Source organism: Rhododendron vialii, chromosome 12a, assembly GCF_030253575.1.
Source record: "Rhododendron vialii isolate Sample 1 chromosome 12a, ASM3025357v1".
Classification (NCBI taxonomy): domain Eukaryota; kingdom Viridiplantae; phylum Streptophyta; class Magnoliopsida; order Ericales; family Ericaceae; genus Rhododendron; species Rhododendron vialii.
The window spans coordinates 28,319,997-28,336,591 of NC_080568.1; the positions used below are offsets into that span (position 1 = coordinate 28,319,997).

The following is a 16,595-nucleotide window of genomic DNA, read 5'->3' on the forward strand; positions in this document are numbered from 1 at the left end:
CACCATTCTCAACATGGCTAGAAGCATGTTGAAAGATAAAGACATGCCCAAGAGATTTTGGGCCGAAGCAGTTCAGTGTGCAGTTTATCTACTGAACAGGTGTCCTACGAAGAATGTGCAGTCGAAGACACCACAAGAAGCATGGTCCACTCACAAGCCAGGTGTGGGTCATCTCAGAGTGTTTGGTTGTATTGCCTATGCTAAAGTTCCGGAGGCTAACAGAACCAAACTCGAAGACAAAGGAGTTAAGTGTATCCTTGTTGGATATGGTGACAGAACGATGGGATACAGGTTGTATAATCCCATCACTCAGAAAGTGATTTTCAGCAGAGATGTCATTTTCGAGGAAAATGAATCCTGGAGCTGGGGTCAAATAGAAGCTACCAAGAATATGGAGCTAACACTTGAAGATGAAGAACAGGTACAAACCAAAGATGTACCTGGTAGACCAGAAGATCAACCAGCATCTTCCCGTGGTTTCTCTTCACCACAACAAGGTGAACCATCCTCACCAGTTGAACGAGAAATTTCAGACATGAGGCCCAGAGGAATTCGGAACTTGAATGATCTGTATCAGAATACAGATCAGATGGATGCAGATTTTACCATGTTCTGTCTGCAAATCAGTTGTGATCCAGTTAGTTTCGAGGAAGCTACCCAAGAAGGAAAATGGAGGAAGGCTATGGATGAAGAGATTCAGTCCATAGAGAAGAACAAGACTTGGGAGCTGACTAACCTCCCAAATGGTCACAAGGCAATTGGAGTAAAGTGGATCTACAAAGCTAAGAAGAACGCTCAAGGAGAGGTTCAGAGATACAAGGCAAGGCTTGTAGCAAAAGGATACAAGCAAAGAGAAGGCATCGACTATGGCGAAGTATTCGCCCCTGTTGCCAGGATGGAGACAATCAGGCTAATGATCGCATTAGCTGCTCAGAAGAGATGGAAGATCTACCAGTTGGATGTCAAGACAGCATTCCTGAATGGATTTCTAAAAGAAGAAATCTATATTGAGCAGCCACTTGGATATGTGAAGAAAGGTCATGAAGACAAAGTGTACAAATTGACGAAGGCGCTATACGGGCTGAAGCAAGCGCCTCGTGCATGGAATACCAGAATTGATAAGTACTTCCAGGAGAATGGATTCGAGAAGTGCCCCTATGAACATGCACTCTATATGAAGAAGGAGACTGATGGAAGCCAGCTGTATGTATGCCTCTACGTTGATGACTTGATTTTTACAGGCAACAATCCAGCCATGTTTGAAGCATTCAAGAAGACAATGTTTCAAGAGTTCGAAATGACGGACATCGGACTTATGGCTCACTTCCTAGGCATTGAAGTGACGCAAAGTGACGAAGGAATTTTTATCTCCCAAAGCAGGTATGCCATGGAGATACTGAAGAAGTACGGGATGGAGACATGCAATCCTGTGACGACTCCAGTCAACAGTGGACTGGAACTGAAGAAAAGTGATACTGGGAATGTTGATCCAACCTATTTCAAAAGCTTGGTTGGAAGTCTGCGATATCTAACCTGTACTAGGCCAGACATACTCTATGGTGTTGGGCTAGTCAGTCGATACATGGAGACGCCAGATCAGTTACACTTGTTCGCAGCAAAGCGGATTCTCCGCTACATCAAAGGAACTCATAATGACGGACTATTCTATCAGTCAGGCGGTGACCTGAATCTTTCCGGCTATTCAGATAGCGATTGGGGAAGAGACTTGGATGAAAGGAAGAGCACAACAGGGTTCGTTTTCTTCATTGGAGATACTGCCTTCACTTGGACATCCAAGAAGCAAGCGATTGTGACATTGTCATCTTGTGAAGCTGAGTATGTTGCCGCTAACTCAGCTGTCTGTCATGCTATATGGTTAAGGAATGTGCTGAAGCACTTGGGCTTTCTGCAAAAATTGCCCACAGAGATCTATGTCGACAACCGCTCTGCAGTTGCGCTTGCAAAGAACCCGACTCATCATGAAAGAAGCAAGCACATCGATACCCGCTACCACTTCATCAGAGAGCATGTAAAAGCAAAGGAAGTGGAGTTAGTTTCTTGCAGGACATATGATCAAACAGCAGATATCTTTACGAAGCCCCTCAAACATGAAGCTTTCGTCAAAATGAAGACAATGCTTGGAATGAAGAATCTCTGAGAATCAAGCTTAAGGGGGGATGTTGAAATAAACAGTAAGCTTGATTGGGTTTGTGGATTTAATCTTAATTATTGGCAGTCTTTGTGGACTTTGTGGAATGGATGAGGCTCAGCCGAATTCGTGGAATTGGCAGCCCACGCTTGAAGACTTGGCTCAGCCGAATTCGTGGAATTGGCAGCCCACGCTTGAAGACTTGGAAGCCTCGCATGGCTATGAACAATTGTATGAGTTCCTCTATAAAATACAGGTTGTATTGAGAGAGAAAGTGTGAGTGGAGTAAGAGAATAAGAGAGTTACAGAGAGAGAAATTCCTCCTCTTTGTATGTTATTTTCAGATTGAATGAGTTCAATATATGTGAGTGTGTTTGTGCAATTCTCTTGTGAGTTTCATACATTATAAGTGTGTGATCAATACTCCTCCACCCAAAAAAAATGTGGCATTAAATCCACCCCATTTCATTGACATTGATCCACCCCATCACCAATGCCCATGACAACATGTTATGCACAATGTGTGTACAAGTTGTTGTGTTTTCCTTGGTGACAAAATTTCTCCTATAAGGCATACAATATATTTCAATCGTTCATTAGTACTCCAAATTATGTATGTCCAAGCTACTCCTTTTGTTCCACAACGTTGGTTCCTTTTGGGGTTCTAACTTTTTAAGAGGACAAGATTAATGCAATTCTCATTTGAAATATTTTTTGGTAGGCACATTGAAGTATTTTTTTTAACAAAACAAACATCTCGAGTCATTTGTGTGTGGGATCTAAGATGGGCCTCACACAATTGATCCTACTGATCGGTACGTGTGGTTTTTTTAGTTGAGCCAATCACATATTGATCTTGAATAGCTTGAATTATTTCACATTACGAGCTCAACAAAAGAGTAGTTACTTGTTGAAGGATAATTTGTTTAGTTACAAATCAATTTAAAGGAACTTCTAATGAATCATTATGAGTAAATTTTTTTATCATGTGTACGGATTCTACTATTTATTTAGATCCCGTTCCGCTAAAGGAAATAAGTACTTAAAAATTTGAAAAAGACCTATTGAAACTTTTCTTTGAGTAGCCAAACAAAAATTCATGATTTATTTATATTTGAATACTGTTCGCATTTTCATCTTGACAAAAAGCATGTGTTGGTTTGCCAAATGTTCCATTTTCAGTCCCCGAAGATGCAAAAAAAAAAAAATTTCATGCTTATGTGTATAAAAGCATTTCTATGCCGGGTTCAGATTAATGTAGTTCCGAATTGGATCGTCCATTGATGTAATTAATTGTTCGAATTTACTCAAAGACTATTACCGGAGTAAATCCGAACGATTGATTATTCCAATGTGTGGACCAAATTTGAACTCTCCCTTCCAATTCAAGTTATAGTACTTCGGCCGAAAAGAATTCAAATTGATTACTTGGATCTAAAGGAATCCGAACCAGCCCGATCTCTAAACGCGGTTTTAGTATGTACAAAAAAACACGTTTTAATCTCCTTGGTAACTTTTGTATGTATGATTTTCAGCGGCCCGTTGTGGCTTAATAATTAAGCCGGTAAGTTTTGTCCGTACTGAAATTTTCTTTGCCTTGTTAGTTTAGTATCAAATTTTTTTGAACCATTGATTTTTCTCAAATGGGAAGAACCTAAAAGGAAAAAAAAACTATGATCAACATCTTTGAAAAAAAAAAACTATGATCAACATCTTTAAAAAAAAATCGTCAAAGTCTTACATAATGAAAAATAGACAGTTCTTTTGGATTATTTTTATCTTTGTTCCAAAAAATTTAAGTTTGATTAATATTTTTTTACTTTTTAAATTATTCTTGCCAAGAGAAATTAATAATTCATAAAAAATAAGGGAATTGATTTTGCCACTCTCATTTTTTATAATACCGCTCCTCTTCTCTCACAAAATAAATCATCTAATCAAGACACAAAGGGGAGCGGCATTACAAAAAAAGGAGTGACAAAATGACTCTCCAAAAATAATGAAAAATATCAAATGCAAAAACAAAATTTGAATAAAGAAAAAAATAATAATTCAGCTTAATTATTAAGCCAAAAAACCGCCTCAGGTTAATTATTGAGCAAGGCAGCCCTTTTTATCTCTCTCTTGTGTTGCTAGTAGATTTTTAGAAACCTATATATAAGAGTAAGAAGTCACACCCCCAACCCCATGTCTCTTTCTAATTCCCACAAATCTCGAAGAACATTCTAAATCTCGAAGAACTTTCTAAATCTCTCATTAACAGGTATATATATCTCTCTCTCTCTCTCTCTCTCTCTCTCTCTCTCTCTCTCTCTCTCTCTCTCTCTCTCGTCTTTACAAGTTCGTGCCTTTTAATTCGCTCTCGGTTTGTTTGTTGTTAATGGGTCTAAGGATGCTTACTCTGAACTTAGGATCTTTCGCTATTAGTCAGTTGTGTACGTAGGTACTAGTTACATTTTTTTTTTTTGGATGAAGTTACAAATAGAAGCCTCTAATCTTTTTAGGAATTATGGAGGGTCACATTTTTCAGGGTTTGGGGGGCAAAAAGAAAGAAAAGAAACTACATATAGAATGGTATACGTAGGAAATATATGTATGCTGAGACGAAGACACGTGAAAATCGAAAAAGCTACTTGCACCGACCAAACTGTACCGACGGGGATGCGGGGCCCACTCCGGGTCCCGCGACGAACGATCCGAGCCATTCAATGTATTTTTTTTAAAAAACCGAGTGGGTCTTGAAAAATCACCTCAATCAAATATGTGTAAGTGTTCGATCCAATCAACCATTTTTTTATTCAGATTTCAGAATCCTATAATTTGAATGAAAAAATGGAAGATTTGATCGATGACCTACATATATTCGATTGAGCTGATTTTCTACCGGCCCACTCGGGTTTTTAAAAAAAATTATTGAACGGCTCGAATCATCCGTGCGGTACCCGGATTGTGCCCCGCGTGCCGGTCGGTACCCGATCGGTAGGGGATTGGTCGGTGCAAATAGCACGGCTCAACCGAGAAAATATTTCGATGTGTTTTATCCTCGTTCAATGATAGTCTTTTTCGTGCTACTTGAACATGATTTTTTTTTTTTTTTCCCAGTTAGTTGTTGCATTGCATCGTCTTCTTTCGCGTTTTTGGATTTCTAAGCAAGATGGGAGCTGTCATTGTTTTACCTCTCTGTTCTTTGATTACAAGATGGTAAGTTTTTTCAGGAAATCTGAACACTTCTGTTTTTCAATTTTTGCAGTTCCCAACTATGACTACTTTGGAAAAGATCATCATAATACCCGTTGATGCTCTTCTTGGATTTAAGTCATGTGGCCAGTCAGTGTCCTCTGTCAAGGGATGCGGCAAACGTAGCCTTCCCGGAGTTGGCGATGGTCCAAAGGAGAAGAGACAAAAAATGGACAAGGGGCACATTTCAAGTCAAAGTGCGAAGCATTCATGTAATACGGGGGGAAATGACCATAAAACATCTCCCTTAGAGCTTACTTTGTTGCACAAAAGTTCAATGTCAGCGGATGAAAAACAGAAGTTGAGAGAACAACTTTTGGAAGTATCAAGAGGAAATGTGCCACCATGCTTGCGAGGTTTTCTCAAAGAAATCGGTGTCAACTGCCAGAATGAAGAAGGAAGGATTGAGTTGAATTTGGACGCTTTTGCTGAAGAGATTTTGTTGAAGTTCAAAAGAATTGTACGATTCTTGGGTACAAGAGCTGCAAAAGTAAGTACTCCAATTTCTAGTTAGGCTATTACGTTCTTATGAGTTCACATTTCGTGGAATTAATTAGTGGTGCATAATTCTTTGGGCTATTCTGAAAAACTATATTACGTATTTGAGGCGGTGTTTAAGAATGGACAATTTGAAGGATCAATGTTAGGTGTTTGCGCTCTGCATTCTTTATGTGGTTGCTTCATGGTCATCTTTTAGATTTTCTTTTTCCATATGTTTCTAAAAGTCTTAGTCAGTGGTTCTTTGCCTTAGTTTGCTTCTTGGGTTCCAAGAGCTGCAGAAGTCGTTCCTTCCTGGGGTTCGATGAGACTTATGTATGAATGTTGCTATTGTGCAGGGTGATAAAGAGGATTGTGTGGAATTGCAACAAGAAAAGGATAGATTAGAAAAGCAACAACGTGAGAAGGCTAGAAAAGATGACCAAATCAGAGTTGCTACGGTAGCCTCACGTAAGAGCGCAGAAGCTGAACTAAAAAAGCAGCAGGAGCGAGAAAGAAAAGCTGCCCGACTTGCGTTGCAACAGGTATGATTTGAATTCACTCCCTCGTTTTGAAAAATTTGTTTACATGCATCGTATTTTGGATTGGAAATGTATTTATCCTTGATTTGTCTCTTCCTTAATGCAGATTGAGAAGACGGTCGAGTTTGATGACAATTTTGATCAGGTCTTAAAAGATTTTCAAACGCTAAGTCAGTGTCCATTGACCGAACAATACCGCGGCTTTGAAGGGGGGCCTGAAACAATATTGGAGCTGATTGAGTGCTGTCGTTGTGGTAACCCCTGGGATGATTCTGTTGAAGATGAAGAAAATAAGAAGCAAGAGCAAGAAAAAGCTGAATTGAAAAAGCAGCGGGAGCAAGAACGAAAAGCTGCCCGACTTGCATTGGAGCAGGTTTAATTTTACTTCACCCCCTCATTTTGAAAATTAGTTAACATGCATTTATTTTGGAGATCAGCTTGGTAACTTGCAAATACAATGTGTTAATCCTTGATATGTCTCTCCCTTAATGCAGATTGAGAAGACGGTGGAATTTGATGATAATTTTCAGGTCATGAAAGATTTTTATGCGCTAATTCAGTGTTATCCGAACCATACCACAGCTGAAGTCGAGGAAGGGGAAGTCGAGGAAGGGGAGATCTTGACTGAAGATCCTAACAATACCAGTTGAAGCTAGCCAAGAATGCCAAACAGAACAAGAAAAGGTCGAAAAGATGACGGAAGAACAGGGAAATTCATTCGGCTTGTTTTCCAAGCAATTTCTTCGTCGCCACGGACTCCACTTGCTTGGAACCACCACCACATGGTTCTTGCTAGACATTGCTTTCTACAGTCAAAATCTTTTCCAAAGGGATTTTCAACTCAATCGGGTGGATTCTTCGATGCAAGAACAATGAATGCGATAGACGAGGTTTTCAGAATTGCTAGGGCTCAAACTCTCATTGCCATTTGCAGCACTGTGCCCGAGTACTGGTTCACCGTGGCTTTCATCGATAGAATATGAAGGTTTGCTATTCAGTTGATGGGATTCTTCTTCATGATAGTCTTCATGTTTGCCTTGGCTATTTCTTACAACCGGACTCACAAGGACAACCGAATTGGATTCGTGATAATGTACTTGCTCACTTTCTTCTTTGCGAATTTTGGTCCAAACGCAACAACCTTGCTGTCCCCTTAGAGATTTTGCCCGCGAGGCTGAGGTCTACATGTCACAGCATATCAGCAGCATCAGGCAAGGCCGGAGCAATTGCTGGGGCTTTTGGGTTTTTATACAAGAGTCAAAGCAAGGATCCGGAAAAAACAGATAAAGGATATGCCCTGGTATTGGTGTGAGCAACGCTCTCCTCATTCTTGGTGGGGTTAATTTCCTGGGTATGGTATTTACTTTCTTGGTGCCGGAATCGAAAGGAAAATCATTGGAGGAAATGTCTTAAGAGAATGAAGAAGACGATGACGTACCGGCACCCGTGAAATTAGGACAGTACGTTCCAGTTTAATTCCCAAGTATCTTATATAAGTCTTTCATTGATTATACACATGGTATTCAAGATGAATCTGCTCTGCTACCGAATCTGCTACGATGTTGGTGAAGTTGTCTTCCTTCCAAGGCCTTTATCTTCTCCAGCATTAAGATGGAACTCTTACTTTTTGGTCTCCATTTGGTCCTCACATTCAACTGGGACTGCTACTGAATCTGCTCTGCCGATGCCATTCTTGGAGGATATCCAATCAGCTACTGGTTTAATTTACAACATTCTCCGTTGGTGTCATAGCTAGAAATCAATCCATGTAATCTTTGTTGATTTTTATGGCCTCAAAATTTCTGAGGATGTAAGGTTTATATGGTTGAAAAGGGCCAACTGTACATGGGTGTTTGATTTTTCGGAAGTTGGGTTTGGCATATGATTGTCGAGCGTATGGGGTGCCAACATAGTTGGGATGTCATTCGCCTCGTTGTGATGCCTCCCTCCCTTCTCTTTGTACTATTCTTTTGGTTATTAATAAAATTTTGCTTTTCACTGTTCAAAAAAAATAATGAAATAAGCTGTTAGTATTAGCCTTCATTCTCATTTAAAATATAATTGGCTTTTTTTCTTTTGGTTTGTACTGTTGAGTAGTAGTCACGATGTAATCATAGTTGAAACAAAATTCCATAATTGTTTTGATTTTTTCTCAAGTATCCTGTGTCTTGGCTGGATGAACTTAACATAGGCATTTGGACTTTTTGTTCCATTGTTGGTTAGGTTTTGGTGGATGTTGCTTGATGTTTCAAACCAGTTCTTTTTTTTTTTTGAAATGGTCAATGGCATATATCATTCAATGCCCGAAGGCATTACAGAAATCATCAAAAATTAGGAGAGAACCAAAACTACCTAATCCTAGATACAGACACCTATGCAAATGCAGGCCGGCGATGGAAACCCGATTGGACCCATTTTTTTCGCAATAAATAAAAGATCCTATCATCGTATGGTTTACTGATTTATTCTTATTGTTGAAGGTTGGTTATGCCATGGCGGTCCTTCAGGAAGTTCTGCCCGAATACTACTGTATGATCAACTTAATTTTGAAAATTTTATAATTTTTCATCTTCCTAGGCTTGTGACGAACAAGGCAATGCATAAGGTTTGTTATGAGAGAGTGTTTTGTTCTTTTTTCGGGATTCCGTTTACTGAGTGAGGTTTATAGGAAGAGAATTGATGGTCGTAGGATTTTTTGAACAATCGATGAGCTTTTTTTTTTGTTGCCAAAACGATAACAGATGATATTAGAGCATCCATAATGGTAATAATCAAAACCAATAACCAAAATGTGCTGCGTTAACAATTGATTATCGATCTGTATTTATTCTTTTTCCATTTGGGTTTGGGAGGTTATTTTATTTTATCTAGATTAGATACTCCGCCCGTTGGTTCAAGAATTGATCACGAAGGCTGTGCCGTGCATTTTGCTTGGAAAGGTATATGCATCTCATGTGCATTTAGCTTTAATATTTTTCCATGCATCATTAAAGCTTTTCAATGTCTTAATCTTTTATGAAATATCATGTATGCACTGACCTTATATTATTGGCCTTGTTTTATTTGAAGGGAAATTTTGTCTAAGGCCTTTTAAGTGCTTGTGTCTTAGCAGCGCCTTACCAAACTAAGGCCCTTGCATGCGTGTTAAGAGCACCTTAGTAGTGCCTTAGCAGACAAAGGCCCTTGTGCACATGCCAAGAGCGCCTTAGTAGGGCACTCCAGGTTTTTTCCTTGCTTGGTCATATATAAGCTTGTTTTTCATTATTCTAGGACACAAGAGTGATATAGCCCACTTTAGAGAGAGAAAGCATTATCTCTTTTACTCTTGTGCCTTCATTTGCATTTGGATGAATTGAATCTTGCATTCAATCATCTTTGTTCAATCTAGAGGAATACTTTCTTAATCCATGTATTCTCTCTAGGTTGATTCTTTTGCATAAAAAAACTTTCACTTTCAATATCCATATTTTCATGCCTATGAATCTATATGGCTGGATGATACCGGAACCGTTCTAGAGCGGATATCGAGATGGTGTTGCTCGAGGAGTCCATAGAATCAAGAAGGGGCATAGGGTGCTAGGCAAGAAGTGGAGTTAGGTGTGATTTGGGATAAAAGTCAGTAATTCCTTACTTGTAGTCTTTTTGCCTAACCTTTTGATTTATGGAAATTTGAGTAGATTAGGTTGTGGTTTTATGCTTAGGGTGCGTTGACCATAAGTAGTTTTCACATATATCTCGTGTTTGCATTCTTTAATTTTATTGTTCTTTACTTATATTGTTGACTTGAATAGTTTGGCATGAAGGATAGTTGTTTAAGTCGGTGGTTGAGTTAATTTTAAATCGGTCGTCTCTTCCACCCCCCCCCCCCCCCCCCCCCCCGGGAGACTTTGTAGTGCATTAGATAATTTCAGTAAAAATTGTTAAGTTTGGTTATGGAATGAGTGAAATTTGGTTATTTGCTAAAAGACTTGTAACTTTGCTGATTACAATGTGTGGTGTTTTTTGAGCATTGTTAAATTTGCTTATCACACTCATTTGATTATTACAATAAGGATGCTCTTACAGATCCAAGAAATAGTACATCAAAAGGAAACTCCATCTCTAAACAAGGGATCAAAAAACCAAACAAGAGGGGACTCAATCCAAATACTATACCCAACTCCAGCTAAACTCATTACTCCAAACAGTCGGAGCACTGCAGCAAACAAAAACACCCACACAAGGGTGATAGAAGCCCCACAAACGAGGAGAAATCCCACACAGTGGACACCAAAAAAAGAACAAAAAAGAGAAAAATCGGTAATGGAACCAGACAGAGTACGCTATACCAAAGCAGACTTCATCCACCAACCTAGATCTCCCACTCTGGCAGGGAGGACGCCTCCGGCGACCACGATTTGTAAGGCACTACCTCCAAAAGCCGTTGGACTGCACGGCTGAAGAGGTGGAGGAGGGGCAGCGGATGGTGGTTTGGGGAGGAGGATGGGGGTGAAGGGGGATGGAGAAAAACCTCCGAGATCTAAAATGGGGAGATGGAAATATCCCAAGAAATTCCTCCCCTTCCGTCACCCATTAAGGCGTAAAACCCTAGGGGGGCGGAGGGGAAGGAGGAGATGCGGGACGGCAACTTCTTTAGGGTTTTAGAGAGAGAGAGAAAGAGAGAGAGAGAGAGAGAGTTGGATTGCAGTTGAACAATTGATGAGCTTGCTCATATGGTTGTTATGAGAGAGTATTTTGTTTCCTTTTCTGGATTAAATTGATTTGAACGATGCTAGAACAACAAACTCACAAATGCACAAACTCACTCGCAAGATGTGTGGGGTCCGCTCACACTACACACCTAGCATGTCTTTTACTACAGTGTTTTCTTTCGCTACTATATTAATGACAGACACAACATTATGCACATCATGTCAATGTGACATTAAAAAACATCGATCCACCCCATTTCATTGACATCGACCCATCCCATCACCAATGGTGAAAATTATGTATGTCCAAGCTTCTTTTTTTTTTTTGGTAAACGTATGTCCAAGCTACTCCTTCTGTCCCGCGATATTGGTTCCTTTTGGGGTTCTAACTTTTGAAGGAGACAAGATAAATGCAATTCATATTCCTCTGTCCCGCGATGTTGGTTCCTTTTAGGGTTCTAACTTTTGAAGGAGACAAGATAAATGCAATTCATATTGAAACATTTTTTGGTGGGCACATTGAAGTAATTTTTTTGAACAAAACGAACTTCTCGAGTCATTTGTGTGTATCGACAATTGATACTTACAAATCTGTACCCGTAATGTGGTTTTTTTAGTAGAGGCAATCACATATTGATCTCGAATTGCTTGAATTGTTACACATTATGAGGTCAACGAAAGAGTAGTAACTTGTTGAAGCATAATTTGTTTAGTTACAAATCCATTTTAAAGGAACTTCTAATGAATCGAACACGAGCTTGAATTGGAGAACAAAGAAGTTGAAAGAGGAAAAATAAAGAGTGAAAGTCAAATTTCATTTCTATTTCTTTGTCTTTTTTCTTTCCTCTTTCCAAATAAGGAATTTAGTTCATTCCCCTCTCTCTCTCTTTTCTAACCCTTCAAACAAATCCATGAGACAAAAGAATGGGAACAACAAAGTATTAGTGTATTACGAGTAAATTCTGTTATCAAGCGTTCGGATTCCACTACTTAGGTCCTGTTCCGCTAAGGGAATTAAGTACTTAAAAAAATTTAAAATTGACCAATCAAAACTTTTCTTTGAGTGACTAAAAAAATTTCACCATTTATTTATATATTTGCATACTGTTCACATTTTCATCTTGACAAAAAGCATGTGGTGGTCTGCCAAATGTTCCATTTTCAGTCCACGAAGATGGAAGAAAAAGAGAATAAGTTCTGTCCAATCAACCGGACAGGCCGGACAGTCCCTTGTGGGCTCCCTTCGTGTGTTTTTTTGAAAAATTCGAACCGTGCATCTTGTAGGGCCTGCAAAATAATGTATCTATGCAAAAAATCAGTTTGTCTGGACATCGATAGATATGTCAAAAGTTGAGTTTTTACACGGAAAAATAGACGACTGTAAACAGTTTAACTTTAAAAACAGTTGACAAATTACGGTTGTCCATTTTACCGTGTAAAAACTCAACTTTTGACATACCTACCGATGTCCGGACAAGTTGATTTTTTAAGTAGATACATTATTTTACGAGTCCTACAAAATGCACAATTTGGATTTTTCAAAAAAATGCGCGAAAAGGACCCACACGGGACTGTCCGGACAGCCCCTTGTCCGGTTGATCCGGAAAGAACTTTTTCTCAAAAAGAAAGAGAATAAGGTCGATCTCAAAAAGAACTTTTTCTCAAAACATGTTTATGTATAAGAGCACTTCTCCGCCTGGTTCAGATTAATAGATCCGAAAAGGAATTGGAGCGTCAATTGCTATAATTAATTGTTTGAATTTACTCAAATACTATTACCGTTGCAAATCAGAACTATTGATTATTCTAATGTGTGGTCCAGATTTGAACTGTCCCTTCCAGTTCAAGTTACTTGGACCGAAAGGAATCCAAATCGATTACTAGGATCTAAAGAAATCCGAACCAGCCTGATCTCTATATGCAGTTTTAGTATGTAAAAAAAAACACTTTTTAATCTTTTTGGTAACTTCTATATATGCTTTTCAGAGGCCTGTTGTGGCTTAATAATTAAGCTAGATAATTTTTGTCCTTAATTTTCTTCGCCTTTTTAGTTTTGTGTCAATTTTTTTTTTGAATTATTGATTTTTTTCATATGGGAAGAACCTAGAAGGTAAAAAACTATGATCAACGTATTTTAAAAAAAAATCATCAAAGACAACATAATAAAAAATAGTAAGTTCTTCTAGATTATTTTTATCTTTGTTCAAAAAAATTTAAGTTTGATTAATAATTTTTCTTTTCGGGTTACTCTCGTAAAGCGAAATTAATAATTCACAAAAAAAATATTAAATGCAAAAAAGAATTGAATAAAAAAAAGTAATTCAGCTTAATTATTAAGCCAAATCCGCCTCAGGTTAATTATTAAGCAAGACACCCTTTTTATCTCTCTTATGTTACTAGTAGATTTAGAAACCTACTCCATATAAGAGCAAGAAGTCACACCCCCAAGTCTCTTTCGAATTCTCACAAATCTCAAAGAATAATCTCTTTCTAAATCTCTCATTGTTGCAACACAAGCCCAATAAAAAAGTCCAAACAGTAGATATTATTGGAGGAGTATAAATATCTTGTTTCTAGAAGAATTCTAGAAGATCCTTGGGAAGTATCTAAATATTTATTGTTAGTATGTCACATGTGTAAAATCTAGAATGTACCTATAAACTATCTTATAAAATGTATCTAAAACCTTCCATAGAGCACTATAAATATGGATGGATTCTACTTATTATGTACTATGTCAAAAAAGTTCAAGTTATAAGTGAAATACGAGTACTCTTTCCTTTCAAAAATCTTGTCCAAATATATACTCCCTCCGTTCCAAATTGAGAGTCCATTATTCTATTTTGGGTTGTTCCAAAATAATGGTCCTTTTCCAAGAATGGAAGAAAAAATTTGGTGATTTTCTAAAAGTGTCCCTCATTAGTGAATATAAGTGTTATAAAGTAAGTAGAATATAGGGGTAATGGTGGAAATGATAGATATTATAGGTGTAATCATTGCATGTACCCTTAAATAATTAGAATCTCCAAAAGAGACTCTCAATTTGAAATGGAGGGAATACTAGATACCCTCCTCTTCCAACACTCATAACAATTAATAGGTATCTCTCTTGTTTAGTTAGTGCCTTTTCTCTCTGTTTATTTGTTGTCAAGGATTTTTAATAGGTTTAAGGATGCTTAAGCATAATATTATTGGGTTCTAATTTTACGTATTAAACTCCGTACATCTGAAACTTAGGGTCTTTTACTAAGTTGTGTACTTGGCGGCAGTCAACTACATCGGAAAGTATTGTCACAATGAACCAGAAGATCATAATAATACCCGTCGAAGCAATTCTCAGAAAAAAAGGCATGTGAATGTGCTCCGCCCGTGTTCATGAACAAGCAATGCACTCAGAAAGTATTGTCACAATATACCAGAAGATCATAATAATACCCGTCGAAGCAATTCTCAGAAAAAAGGCATGTGAATGTGCTCTGCCCGTGTTCATGAGCAAGCAATGCACTCGCAACACTCTTCCGAATGGGAGTAAGAAGTCCGAGGCGAACAAATCGCAAAAGATGGTCAATGTTTCTACTGATGACAGAACATTGTATGCTGTTGATAACCCAAAGGTGAAGCCGTCTTCGATGGGATGTCGCTAGCATGGCCTACCTGGGCTGGGCAATGTTAATGGAAAGGAGAAGAGACGGAAACTAGATCTTATTGTGCCAGAACAACATTCGAGAATTTTGAAACAAGGTCGCAACACTTCAGCGAACGGAAGTAAGAAGCCTAAGGTGAACAAATTACAGAAGGGAGTCAATGTTTCTGCAAGTGATGGGAAATTATTTGCTGCTGATAACCTAAAGCCTAAAGGCTAAGTCCTCTGTCAAGTGATGCCGCAAGCGTGGCCTACCAGGGGTTGGCTGTGGTCCGAAGGAGAAGAGACAAAAACTGGTTCGTAATGCAATGGAACAGTGTTCAAGCGTTTTGAAAAAACTGACGGTTGCTCCTTCTGGGCGGAAGAGTTTGGAGGCGAAATGGAATTGCGGGTGCACAATAATGGACGAGGGGTGTATTTTAAGTCAAGGTGCGAAGAATACATATAATCTGGGGGAAAATGGCTGTGAAGCATCACCCTTGGAGCATAGTTTTCCGCCCGAAAGTTTGATGTCAACCGACGAAAAACTAAAGTTGAGAAAATAGCTTTTAGAAGTATCAAGAGGGAACGGGTCACCATGCTTGCGAAGTTTCCTTAAAGAAATTGGTGTCAACTGTCGGGAAAAAGAAGGAAGGATTGAGTTGGACATGGATGCTTTTGCTGAAGAAATTCTATTGAAGTTAAAAAGAATTGTGAGATTGGTGGGTGATAAAGTGGATCATTTGAAGTTGCAACAAGAAAAGGAAAGACTGGAACAACGCAAAGGTGATTTCCTAGTCTAGGAAAGATGGCCAAATAAGAGCAGCTACAGTAGCCAGCACGGTAGCTGCACGAAAAAAGAAACTGGAGCAAGACAGAGAAGCTGAACTGAAAACGCAGAGTTAGCGATAAAGAAAAGCCGCCCAACTTGCATTGCAACAGGTTAAGAAGACTATTGCGTTTGATGACAATTTTCAAGTCTTGAAAGATTTTTAAATTCTAACTCAATGTCCGCTCTCCGAACAATATCGCGGTTTCCAAAGGGGTCCTGAAACCATATTGTAACTAATTGAGTGTTGTCACAGGGGTTACCCGAGGATATTATGAGTTCGAGGAATGGGAGATCTTGAGTGAAGATAAAGAAGAAGGGGAGATGTTGAGTGAAGATATAGATGAAGGGGAGATCTGTGAACCGCGATAGAGAGAAGTGGAGATTACTTATCATTAATCCTTGTAACAGCTTTGTTATAAAACTGTAATCATCCGATGGGAGTCAGATCCTGTCCAGTATGGGTTACCCTCCAGTCCGGTTCAGTTCGGCCTTTTGTGGGCCCTTTTTGGGTCCACAACAATGATCGGAACCGATCACATTTTAGAGCTCGTTGAGACCAACGACCATACCAAAAATCACGTTGATCGAATACCGGTTGGTATCATTTCAAAATGTATTAAGTTTCGAAAAAATTTGTTGAAGGGTTGTAATCCTGTGTTTCTCACCTTTTTTTTGACAACATTAATGCATTTTGAAATGATACCAAACGGTATTTGATCAACGTGATTTTTGGTATGGTCGTTGGTCTCGACGAGCTCTAAAATGTGAACGGTTCTGATCATTATTGTGGGCCCAAAAAAGGCCCACAAAAGGCCGAACTGGACAGGACTGGAGGTTAACATACTGGACGGGCCGATGCAATGGCGGTGGGAAGTTGTAAATGGTAAATTCCATCTGTTTTCTACACACGTTACCTAATAAGCTTTCACACCTCTATCGATCGTGCCATGATTTTGGAATTTTTTCGGTCCGACTTCTATTTTCGTTTTGATATTTCAAGCTCTAATAAAACCAGAGCCTTCATGACTGTAGCATTTTGTACATG

General features: G+C 38.8%; 1 pseudogene; it reads left to right on the forward strand.

Annotated features, from left to right (window-relative positions):
- Positions 1 to 7,087: 7,087 nt before the first annotated feature.
- Positions 7,088 to 7,818, forward strand: LOC131310659 (low affinity inorganic phosphate transporter 1-like; annotated as a pseudogene).
- Positions 7,819 to 16,595: the final 8,777 nt, after the last annotated feature.